Genomic DNA, 13,073 nt, shown 5'->3' on the forward strand with positions numbered 1-13,073 from the left:
TGCATATATCGGGACAATAGACTAGCTGCAAACATCACATCTGGCCTGGTAGCAGTCAGATATAACACGCTTCCAATAAGGCTCCTATAAAGTTTTGAATCAGCCCGTTCTTCTCCATCATCCTTCATTAACTTTTCATTCACAACAAGTGGAGTTGCAACAGGTTTGCACTTATCAAGCTTGAAATTTTTTAAGAGATTCAGGGCATACCTCTTTTGGAACAAGAAAATTCCTTCAGAAGATTGAGAAATTTCCATTCCCAAGAAGAACTTCATCTCCCCTAGATCAGACATTTCAAAAACTTTTAGCATCGCATTTTTAACTTCTTGAACCGCAAGAGAATCTTCACCTGTGATCATCAAATCATCAACATAAACGGATATCACAATTAGCTTTCTATCAGCTTGCCTTTTGAAGTATAAAGTAGGCTCATTTAGGCTTCGGTTGAAGCCTTGAGACAGCAAATGAGTATCCAACCTACTGTACCAAGCTCTTGGAGCTTGTTTAAGACCGTAGAGAGCCTTTTTAAGCTTATACACCTTATCTTCTGCAACTATAAAACCTTCAGGTTGTTCAACATAAATATCTTCTTCAAGAAATCCATTTAGAAATGCAGATTTGACATCTAAATGATAGATTTTCCACTTGTACTATGCTGCAAGAGCAATTAAAAATCTTACTGTCTCATGCCTCGCAACAGGTGCAAACGTATCTCTAAAGTCTACTCCAGGTTGCTGGAATAGCCTTTAACTACGAGCCTGGCTTTATGTTTGAAGATGGATCCATCTGGATTGAACGTCGTTCTATAGACCCATTTAGCACCAATAATATTCTTTTGTTCGGGCCTATCAACCAGCTCCCACGTATCATTTTTATTAATTATGGCAAGCTCCTCCTCCATTGCGGAAATCCAAGCTTCATGACTTGCTGCTTCTTCAAAGAAAGATGGTTCCACAAGAGCAAAACTGCATTGCTCATAAACTTCAGCTAGTGACCTGGTCTTCAAAACTGGAGAATCAGTTGTCAATTCAACATTTGAAAGGTGTCCTACTAGTAATAAGACTGGAAGAAATATCATTCGTCTGCAGATTTTGATCTGCAACTAAAGTGCTCCCATCTTGGTTCTTCACAACAATATCTCAATCCCAATCATAGTAGCTAGACTCGTCCACCCCAAGATCTCTACTGATAAGCACCTTCTTCGTACGAACATTATACACTTTGTACCTTTTTGCAGCTGTGCTATAGCCCAACAGAAGAGTTCTGCCTTGTTATCCAATTTGCCTCTTTTAGCATCTGGAACATGTGCATAACAGACTGAACCAAAGACTTTTAAGTGTCTAGCAGACGGCTTTATACTCCTCCATGCTTCAAATGGTGTCATGTCTTGGAGTGCTCTAGTTGGTAACCTGTTCAGCAAATAGACTGCAGTATTGACTGCCTCAGCCCAAAAATATTTAGGCATCTTCTTTTCTGCCAGCATGCATCTTGCCATCTCCATCAATGTTCTGTTCTTCCTCTCAGAAACCCCGTTTTGTTCTGGAGTGTAGCTTACAGTGAATTGTTGTTGAATACCTAAGTCTTTACAATACTTGCTGAACTGATGTGAAGTATATTCAGTTCCATTATCTGACCTGATATACTTCAACCGGCAGCCACTCTCCCTTTCTACCATAGCCTTGAATTCTTTGAAAACAGAAAACACCTGAACTTTGCTAATTAGAAAAAAGACCCATGTCATTCGAGTAAGGTCATCTATAAAGAGAATAAAATATTTATTCCTACTCAAAAAAGACGTCCTCATCGGTCCACATATATCTGTATGAACCAACTCTAGCTTTTTCTTCGCCCTCCAAAGACTTCCTTTAGGAAAGGATCGTCTATGCAATTTACCAAATTGACATGACTTACAACCATCTCGGCACATGTCAATTTTGGGTACATCAAGCACCATACCCTTGGATTGCATATATACCAATGAACTAAGGTTGTAATGACCGAATCTTTTGTGCCAAAGCCAAGTATCACTCATTTCAACATTGAAAGAGCAACTTTCAGCAGAATAGCATGAAATTGGAAAGGAATTGCCAATCATGCTAATTTTAGCTACTTCAAACCTTTAGGATCATAAATGACACATTTTTTATCCTTAAAAGTAAGTGAGTAATTATTATGAAGTAACTGAGCAACACTCAACAAGTTTTGAGTTAAGCTTGGCACATAAAGAACATCATTTATGATTTTCATACCTTCATCCGCGGGAAATTTTATGGACCCTCTACCTTGAGCTTGCACCAGTGCACCATTTCCAAGCTTCACTTTGGTACTATCAGACCTGTCCAAGCTAACAAACAGATTTTCATCAATCGCCATGTGCCTTGTGCACGCACTATCGACATACCAATTGCATCGATCAACATGTGATGTGTGCGAAGCCATAAATACCTCCTCCTCTGTTTTTTTAACTTGTTGATCTTCCGCAAAATTTACTCTTTGGGAAGGCTGACCACTTTGAGTTTGCTTTTGCCTGCAATACTTCTCAATGTGCCCATATTTCTTGCAATATCTACATTGAATAGGGGACCTCTTGGACTTCCGCCAACAATTCTTCTCTAAGTGGTTTGTCTTCTTACAAATACCACAAGGTGGAAATTTACCTCTCCTCGACGATTCACCTTGGTATCCATCAGATTTCACTTCTTCAGAGTGGTCTAAAGAGACTTTTTTTTCTTCCTTTTGTTGCCTGAATTTATGCCTTACTTGGAAGGCATCTTCAATTGTCCCTTCGTTTCTCATGGTTACCCGTTGCTCTTGGATTTGCAATTTAGAGATCAGCTCAGCTATTGAAAAAGTAGTCAAGTCACAAGACTCTTCAATAACTGAGATTTTTGATTCAAACTTGTCCAGAAGGCTGACCATGATCTTCTCTACAACCTTCTGGTCTGGAAAGTTTTCACCAAGTATCCTTATTTGGTTCACAATATCCATCAGTTTGGAAGAGTATTCTTTCACACTATCCGAATCTTTCATCTTCAAGAGCTCAAACTCCCTCTTCAAAGCTAAGACCTTAATGGACTTAACTCTGTTGCTTCATTCATACTCCTCCTTTAGCTTATCCCAGGCTTCTTTGGTTGTTTCACAAGCCATAATCCTTGTAAACATCACTTCCGTAAGGCTGGAATGTATGCAAGTGAGAGCTCTTGGAGATTTTGTCACCAACTCATCATACTTTTTTATATCATTGAGAGTTGGGTTGTCTCTCAATGGCTGGACAACAGGTTCTCCTCTCTCAATGACATCCACAAGTTGAGAGACTTCAAATAGGCTTTCATTTTAATGGCCCAAATATGATAATTATCGCCAGAAAAAATCGGAGGACCCGTCGTTGGTTGATTTTCTGGTGCCATGTTTTCTAGCAAACAAATCCAAGAAAAAAGCTTTAAAAAAAAGATGAGCCAATCAACAAAAAAAAACAAATTCAGATCCCGTAAGAGATGGGCTCTGATACCATGTTACAAGAAGGGAAAGAAGGATTAGAAAACAGAAAATTGAAGCAATGAATAAAATGTAGCTGTAAATTGCTACACACTGCAGGGAAGAAGAAGAGAAAGTTGGAATATTTTTAAGTATTCTTCTTATTTCAAGATGTTCATTTCATAGGCTACACACATATATATAGTGTGTGTATGAGGACTATAAACCACAAAACAAGCAGGAAAAAAAAACTCACAGAATACATATGTGGCCAGCTAACCACCACTCTTTGTGGCCAACTAACCACCACTTATTGTGGCCAACTGACCGGTACTTGGTTTTAAATAAAAAAACTTGGTTACTAATAAAAATATCTATTAAGTAGGAGTTTCTTAGATAAATCTTAATTTCCTAACACTTTGTCATAGCCGAAGAATAAATAAGAAAGGAAGACTCACATAGTTTTGCTTTGGCAAAATTATAAGGCGAATGACTCTCTCAAGCCCTTTAAGAATGAAATATCTGTGAATACACCCAAAAAATATTTCTGAGTCACAAAAATATGACAGATTCTTCACAAGCTCTATAATTCCTAATGGAAAAAGGCAGGACTCCCAAAACTAGCAGAGAAAAGGAGCAGAATAAAGTGAGGATAAAGAGATTGGATCATCAGAATTTCAGCTCTCACCGCCCATTTCTGATGGCTCTTCCTTGTGAGAAATTAACTTTTTGGAGTCATCAGCAGCTCTCAAGTGACATAGCTTTGACTAAAAGAGGAAAAATGAACAAATAAAGGTCATGCAAGCATTAACAGTACTGTCATTAAAAAGGCAAAAAGGAAGCAACACATTCAGTATTGGTGGTTCTATGATTGAGTGCTTACTTTAACCTCTGTGACCTAGAGATGCTGGCTTAAAACACATGTAGTGATCAGAATCACTATTAAGGGGTGCATCATCGGATTCTTTTTTTCAACTATCCCATCACGTCTATTTTGCTTTTACTAACTTGCAACATTTTCAGCAGAAATTAGCTGAAACTTTCTTCAGAATTTATCACGTCATACTCACTACTATAAATTGATACACAGTATGTGCCATCTTCTCCAATTCTGAAATATATGTCAAATTAAATAGTCTCTTGGTTTTCAAATACTGCTGATAATAAAATTATATCCTAACTTCAACATGATTCAATGCACAACGCCTAGGTCTTCAATTACACCATGCAAACGAAAATGAGACATCAAAAATCCACTCTTCAACTCGTGTTTGAGTAATTAAGCAAGACCATCTCTTTTGGTGTCCGTCCTTTTCCTGTACTACAAATTTAGCTATAGAACCAGAGATATGCCTCTACATCTATGCAACCATGTTATCCCTGCTCCAATACGCTTCCAAATCTTAAAAAGAAAATTTCCCGGTTCAATGTTCACGTTTCGGTTTCTACGCGACCACAAACAGAGTAAAATCAACTCATAGCAGCAACAAAATAGTCAAAAATAATACATACTAAAAATCCAATGTTTTATATAAAATTGGCAACTAAAAAAGGAGTAACGCAAGCAAGAATAAAACCCCTTCAAAGAAAAAGGATATTTCTTAGCTTGAGCGTGGAAAAGGAATCAACAATTTCAATGGGCTTGATATTCAAGAGCATGGTTTCAAGTCCATTATCGACCATATGATCAAAAGATTCAATATGATGACTGAAGAGCTCTTTCAGAGCTGTGTAATCTTTCTCTACCACCAAATGCGGCCGTGACATGGCCTTGTTTCCTCCAATTTGGGGTTTTTCTTCGTCCATCTCCTTGGCTGTCTTTGTTGGAGTTGAATGAAACAAATGACGATTGAATTAAAAGAGAGTTTTGAGATGGTAAATAAAAAAAATAGGACGAAATCTTAAAATGAAGTAAAAAAGAGACTTTTTTTTAATCAGTAATAATGCACATATTTTAAGAACTCATAAGTTTTTTTAATTTATAAAAGATATCTCTTTTTTTTTCTGCCCCTCGTTCACCCCTCAGCCCCATCCTCCCCCAACCTCCCCTCCTCCACGTCATCATCACCTCCAAACAACTCGCAGATGTTTAAATATTTCTCTAAACAACTAACAAATGTTTTCATATCTCGATTTCCAAAATAATTAGCAAATATTTTCATATCTCTCCAAACAACTAGCTGATATTTAAAATATTCTCATTATTTTAACTAAAGAATCATAAAAAAAACCTAAACAACTTAGGGTTATTTAAATATCTTCTGGTTGTTTAAATAATTTTTGGTTGTTTAAACAACTTCTGTTGTTTGAACTAAACAACTTAAGGTTGTTTAAACAACATCTCTTGGTTACTTGAACAACTTCTGTTTGTATAAACAACATATCAAAAAAAATTATAATTTTCACAATCAAATTGGAGTGAAGAAAAAAATAAGGATGACTTATTTATAACCTATTTTCAATTTTTTTGAGTGTTTAATTGATCAATTTAAAATTATTTTATGCTTAAAATAAGCTCCAATAAATAATTGAATTTATTTGGATGGACTTATTTTAAATCGCTTAAGTTGAAAACTGCTTATAAGCCAAAAAAAAGTTGGATGCACTTACTTCTTTTTTTAACTTATAAGTAGTTTTCAATTTATAAGTTATTTAAAATAAATCTATCCAAATAGACTCTAAGTTATATGCATTTATTTTTTATAATTTACAATTTGTTAAAAATAAAATCTTGTTATAACTTTGGGGTCGTTTGGTGGGAACAAGCTATACCTGAATTAATCATCTGAGATTAGCTATTCCGTGATAAGATGGGACAACTTATTCCATCATGTATATGAGATAAGTTATCCCATCACCACTATGATATAAATGGTAGGATAACTTATCCCATCACCACTATGGTATAAATGGTGGGATAACTTATCCCATCACCACTATGATATAAATGGTCGGATAAGTTATTCCAAATTTGTCAACCAAATAAGATATAAATTTTTTTATCCCTAAATTATTTTTTTATCCCAAAATTATTCACTTATATCAAACGACCCCTTTCCTTTGCCAACTTTAGACAAACATTCTCTCCTTATAAATATTCGATTTTTTTGATCTTTTAGATAACACAAGTTTCATCTCTTTTTACTTTTAATTTAAAATTATAATTTTTTTTCTCTTTTAGTATATAAAAAATATTTTCTTTAATATCATTTACCAAACAATTTCTAAATAAAATTTAATGAATTTAAAGGGATATCGATGTATAAAGCCAATATTTTGTAATATATTGTGATAAAATTGTTGAAAATCACAAAAATTCTTGTAGCTTGAGGTATGTCAACACAATCCGATAAAGGTGTATCCGCAGAATTCAACAAGTTAATCTAATATATATAAAAACTAGAAGCATGCAAACTAACAAAAATAAGTAATATACAACTCAATAAAAAACAAGAATCAAGAATAGTACTAATAGTTATAATGGTGATAAAGAATTGTCCATAAAGACAATTTATTCTACAAATTTGAATTTTTGAATATTGACAATTAGTTATATTTTTTCACCCAAAATAAGAGCAAATGAATGTTGTTGTTAAGACTAATTAATATACGATTAACTAGATAAATTATTTGTGCTTCGCACGATGGTGAACTACCTTAAACTTACTCGTGATTATTTGATAATATCTTTGTTTTCAAGTGAATACACTAAATTGTCAATAATTTATCCAAAGCGAATTGTAATTTTTTTTTAATCCTACAAAAATTTAATTCTAAGCCTTAATACATTTTATTATTAATTCTTCATTTTTTTTCTAGCTTCTTCACCACAAGCCTTAATATAATCCTCGGATAATATATCTATTCAAAAAGTAGTATTTTAAATTTTGTTAAAAGAAAACCATTTAGGCACAATGTATTATGTTCCAATTTAAGCACCTGGAAGTAAAAGTGAAAGTGTGACAAATATTCTCTACCTTAATCTAAATGAAACGACACCACCACTTTGTTAGTTGCTATACATTATGTTTCGATTTAGGCACCTCAAAGTTAAAGTGAAAGTAATCTTACATTTTCTGGCTTAATCTAAATGAAATAACTCCACCATTTTATCATAAAGAGAAGTGATTAAGAACAGAGCTATATATATATATATATATATATATATATATATATATATATATATATATATATATATATATATATATATATATATTAAAAAAATGATAGCACTGTAATTATTGTTTTTTCAAAAAATTAAAACTAAAACATAAACGTTACTTTACTAAAGAGAGCTTTGAGGAATCAAAAGAACATTCTAGTTTGATAAATTGTACAAATATACAAAGAATAGGAAAGGAAGGAGAATTTTTTTAAAAAAATCATGAGTTGGCATACCTTTAAAATTATTTTATCCCACTTTGTATATGGGATGGTAACCCCGTCATTGTATTTTATAGTATAACTGGTGGATAAATTAATTCGGACATTAGCTAATACACCTCAAATCAAATGTGGAATAAAATTATTCCAAATTTTATCTTGGGAGTATTATCCTTAATCTACATACCAAACGATCCTTGTATGATCCCTGTCTTTTTATATGGACAAAATGAGTCCATCATTGCTTAAGATCATGTATCTCTATTTCTGAAAGTGACGCCGTCAACATGCGCAGGAGCTAATTTGATAGTGTTTCGGCTATTCAATGACATGCCGTTAAAATATGAGCATAAACTTTATAGTGTGACCTGAAAAATGAACATGTTGTCAGTACAGATTGGTCCTCATATATTGATATGTTGTTAGTATCCTATTAAAATCAAAAAAGTAATTTTCACTGGGAACAAAAACAACTATAATGTTAATGTACGCTATCAAACATGTCTTTCAACCGAACATTCATTTCTTGAGTTAAGTAACGTATATGAGAAGCAACAACCTCTATATCCTTTTTTCCATAGACGAAAACTCATGGAGTGCTAAATGATCAGTCATGTGTCATTATTAATTGTATATCCAAACTCACGGATGTTTGAACTGCCTATGATTTCTTATCTATAATAATATAAAATGAGAAAATCAATCACAATAGGCAAGTAACTCTCTAGTGACATGTATAGAACAAAGTAAAACAACAATTACATTCAGAAAATTCTTTCGAGTTTTAATATCTTTCACTATGGATTATTCAATTCTTTCGAATTCTAATAATCATTGAAATAAGTATGTCTAAGAACTGGGATTCGAAGTGCTGATCCTTATTCCCCATAGTAATTTCATACAAAAATAGACTTTATAGCACTTATTTAAGAAAATAACAATTCTAGCAAAGATTAAATTTATTTAAGTTTGTAGTTTGGTAAAATACTTGTCTCAACTTGGTGTGGGGTTTTCTTCTTCTCTATTGTCCTTGTGAATTGGTTGGATTAAGGCGAAGCCAACAAAGAAGCCTCAAGCAGCAGTGTCAGGCAGAGAGATCTGTCTTCGTTATTGAATTGCATGCTGCAATTTTGACAATTGTATCCCTATATATAAAGCCATTGATGGCAGACCATAAAGAACGAAAAGACAAAGTAATTGACATGATTTTGTGTGTGGCTACTGATGAGAATTGTTGTAGTGGAACACCCATTGTTTGAGTTGTTAAGAGTTTAAATTTTGGTAAGTTAACAACTCAGAAAGGGATTATCCAACCAACGTTATGGTTTGGGCTGTGGAATTGTTTAAGTTTAATCTTATTCAATGCAGCAGTAAAGCAAGGCACAATTTATTTATTTTTTGTTATGTTATGGGGTAAGAGAAACATGGGAAACCTAATAAAGATTGTAAACCAAAGGACGCTTTGGGAGACATAATTGAGAAACAGAGAAAACCTAATTAAAATACTAAACTTTGCTACGCTTCTGGAGCCAAAATTAAACATTTTTCATTATTTTAAAAGAAAAATAAAATTTCTTATTTGTGGTTGCACCGCTAGGATTCTCTTCTCTCTATATATATAAGATTTTTTCGATCAAATTAATAGCAAATATAATTTTTATTCTTTTTGAGATTTACACTGATATTTTTTCATCAAGGATAACCTCCCCAAAAAAACCAGAAAAATAGAAACCACAATTGCCCTTTTGCTTAATTCTTTTTTTTTTCCTGAGATGGCTTATTAGTTATTTCTTTTAAAATAATGAGTCCTCTAAATTAAAGAAACTATAGCAATTCTATGCTCTCCCAGCATGTCCCTATTGTTCTATAAGTACTTTCAATGTAGAAAAAGAAACAAATATCCCACCATATTAGACAAAATGCATGAAACTTCATATTAGTTTAATTTTGAGAGAGATTATTTCAAACAAGCCATTCTCTTTCGAAATGAATGAGTATCATTCACAATAGAAAAAATTATTGTAAAGAGAAGATCATCGCTAAACTAATGAACAAAATGTAAGTACTCCCATAATTTAACATAAACAACAAAAATAAACTAATTAATGAAAGGGAAGTAGCTTTCAAAGTCCAACTCCAAATTCATCCTGGTGCACTAAAGCTTCCACGGGTTAGCGAAAGGGCCAAACTACGAGCTTTTATTGTACGTAGCCTTATCCAGCGCCAAATTCAGCATGGCCACAAATTCAAATCCTCACAACAAACTGTCTGTTTTTGCAAGCAACCTCCTGAAAAAACTTAAGGGTACAGAAGGGAGCTTCTCTCTGAATCTTGGGTGCCTCATTGTATAGAATCCCATAACGCTCACCAAAACTGTAAAAGGAGTGAAATATAGCACTACTGATGCAACCAAACAGAAGATAAGAAAAAGAGTAGTAGCTCTTGGATCTCTCCAACTTAACAAGTTATAGAACTTTTCCCCTTGATTGGCTAAATCCCCTGCCACAGCTTACATTCTTGATCCAATGCTCCTTAATCAGTCACACCTCATTTTCACAGCATCAACGTTTCGAGACGTTGGGAAAGTGTCAAACTCTTCATCCAATTCATCCAAAGGTACTCTTTCAGCTCGTGACAACTTGATTTCCATATGTGGTGGCTTTCTTAGCCTCATTCTGTAGTTTTATGTACCGACCAAGAAAACAACAATGAACATGCTGCTTAATATCAGCCTCGGGAAGCATACAAGTAAGAAGAATATGGCGTGCACTAGCACTGTCGCGCATGGGTTCTTCCATGTGCAAATCCAATAGAACCATTTGTAAATTGCAATTAGGCCTGTTAGGATCCCACCCATTCTAGAATAGTTGGATTTGCATCTTCTTATGCTCCACATATTTGAGCCTAAATCAAGCATGTACTCCACCATCTCTCTTCTCAATGGTGGTTCTGCGACTTAGCCTCGTGCCAATAATTTGTATAGCCTGGTATCTTAGATTATGGATGTTAATAAGTCAGTGGGTGAAGGTAATAAAGAGCTGGTAATAGGGGTTGAGAGTACACAACCAACATATTGAATAAAGATGAAGAAGAAAATCTCATAGCCAGTTGAATTTCACCCATCTTCTTCACCTCTGCTGGTGTCAGCACTATGAGAGGATATGAATGAGTGTAAACTCTATTAGTCTCGAGTGTGGAGAGTCTAATCCTAACCTACCCAATTTTTGAATCCTTGGCCTTGTCGTTTTTATCTTTACCTTGCAAATGACAATTATCAAACACTCTTATCGTGATCACGGTGCAAGGATCAAACACTTCCTAAGTGTACTGTTCATTCTAATTGGAATTGAAACTGTTGATAATTGTTTTTCTCCTAATCCATCTCTGACCATATTTCGCCTCACAATAAGGATCTTTTATTCCGCGGCCTTCTCTGTTCTTCATTGGGGATAAACCTTGAGCATTCAAACTTCCAAGTTCTAAATCCCCAATGCTTGGTTTCCACAACTCTTTGGAAGTTGCCTTGAGATCACTACTATAATGTGTTAATTCATCAAGAACATAATATCCACCATCAAAAGATAGCCTCAAATGAACCTTGCTGTTTTGTTTGGAAATATTGTTGTTGCCACTCTCAGACACAACCTTCTTCTCAAGACCATACCACTTACTAATTGGAGTGGTAAAATCAACTCTTTTTTTTCTACATCTTGTAAAGGGATGACACACTTCTCCAACAATTCATCCTTATTTGGTGCCACCTTATCTTCCACACTCAAAACCAATTGATCATCAAAAGGTTTTGCAACTACAAACATCAAATCTTCATTCCATGATGGGCAAACATTCTTACTCAAAGAATTCTTAGTCTTTAAAACCATATTTCCTAGTGTAATCCTCGCGTAAATAGGGCTACTGCCTATTTTTGTTGCCTATCTGCAATTCTTGAGCTTCTATCACATTAACTTTGAGATACCAGAGCCAAGGTGATAAATAAACCCTGGTTTTCATATTTGCAACACCATCACCATTCACTTTTGTGGCATCTAGATGTAAAGCTTCTTGAAATGCCTTATCAGCTTGTGTCCCTATCCAAAGAACCAACATCAACTCTCCTTTCACCTTTTACCTTTTACCCTTTTCTATTCTCCAGCCAGTACCATTCAATTTTAGAGAGTTTCTCTATCCGACAACCATTAATTATGAGTTAGTGATGATACAACGCTTTGCACTATCATTGTCGTAGCCGTCCAATACCTTACCAGAGTAACGAATGATCAACTTCATTGGATCCACAATTAATAAAAGTACTCTTTTTGGGACTATAGAGGCAGAGCCTCGCTCTTGTATTTGTAATAACTTGTCTTGAATTCAATTAAATGCCCCCAACAACTTCACTCCGGAGGAATCGCATATTCTTAAGCGAGCCTCTATCCTACGCTGGCTACGTCGTTTATGAGTTTTGGATTGTTATTTATTTTTACCCAAATCGGTGCTCAATACTATTTCCAAAAGACTTAATGTGCTCATATGCTCAACCAGAGCAATTTATTCAAATCATCTCGTCTAGTCTCATTGGACTCTCATCAAATTCAACCTCGTCTCAATCATCAATTTTTTCATTTAAAATATGCTTTTAAACTCATTCGTATCTCCTCAAAACTCTATCTCAAACAATCATTTACACTCGAAATACTAATGTTCAAAATAATAGAAGTTTAAGAACCTTTTAGACTCAACTCAGACTTAACTCATTCTCATTCAAAAAGGTTCACAAATCATGCTTTAAAAACTTCATCAATATATAAAATAAAAATAAAATCTCAATTAAGGTTCATGTCAATGAAGACATGAATGTATAGCTCAAATACTCAATAAATAACTCAAAAACTCAACTCATGGAAACTCGAAACTCTAACTCAACTCGACTCAATGAAGATATAGGGTACGTGGACAAACTCAATCCAATGTTATGAGTAGCCTTACATACCTGGAAATCGAAGAACAATCGAACTCGAAGAATGAAAGTTGAACGATTGAACCTTAATTCTTTTATCCTCTCCAATCTTTGCTCTTAATTAATCTAATTGTTAATGAGATGAAATACCCCTAGGATGCTGATAAGGATCGGATTTTGATTCCAAAATGTAGTGGCTTAAGTTTAGGAAAGGTGGGGAAAAAATCAAAATGCCCCTCATTAAAATAGATGACGAACA

At 34.3% G+C, this 13,073-nt stretch overlaps 1 pseudogene; it reads right to left on the minus strand.

Annotated features, from left to right (window-relative positions):
* Nucleotides 1-10,111: 10,111 nt before the first annotated feature.
* LOC129884099 (FT-interacting protein 4-like) lies at nt 10,112-12,144 on the minus strand (annotated as a pseudogene).
* Between the last annotated feature and the right edge of the window lie 929 nt (nt 12,145-13,073).

This window comes from Solanum dulcamara, chromosome 4 (assembly GCF_947179165.1).
Source record: "Solanum dulcamara chromosome 4, daSolDulc1.2, whole genome shotgun sequence".
In the NCBI taxonomy this organism is placed as follows: domain Eukaryota; kingdom Viridiplantae; phylum Streptophyta; class Magnoliopsida; order Solanales; family Solanaceae; genus Solanum; species Solanum dulcamara.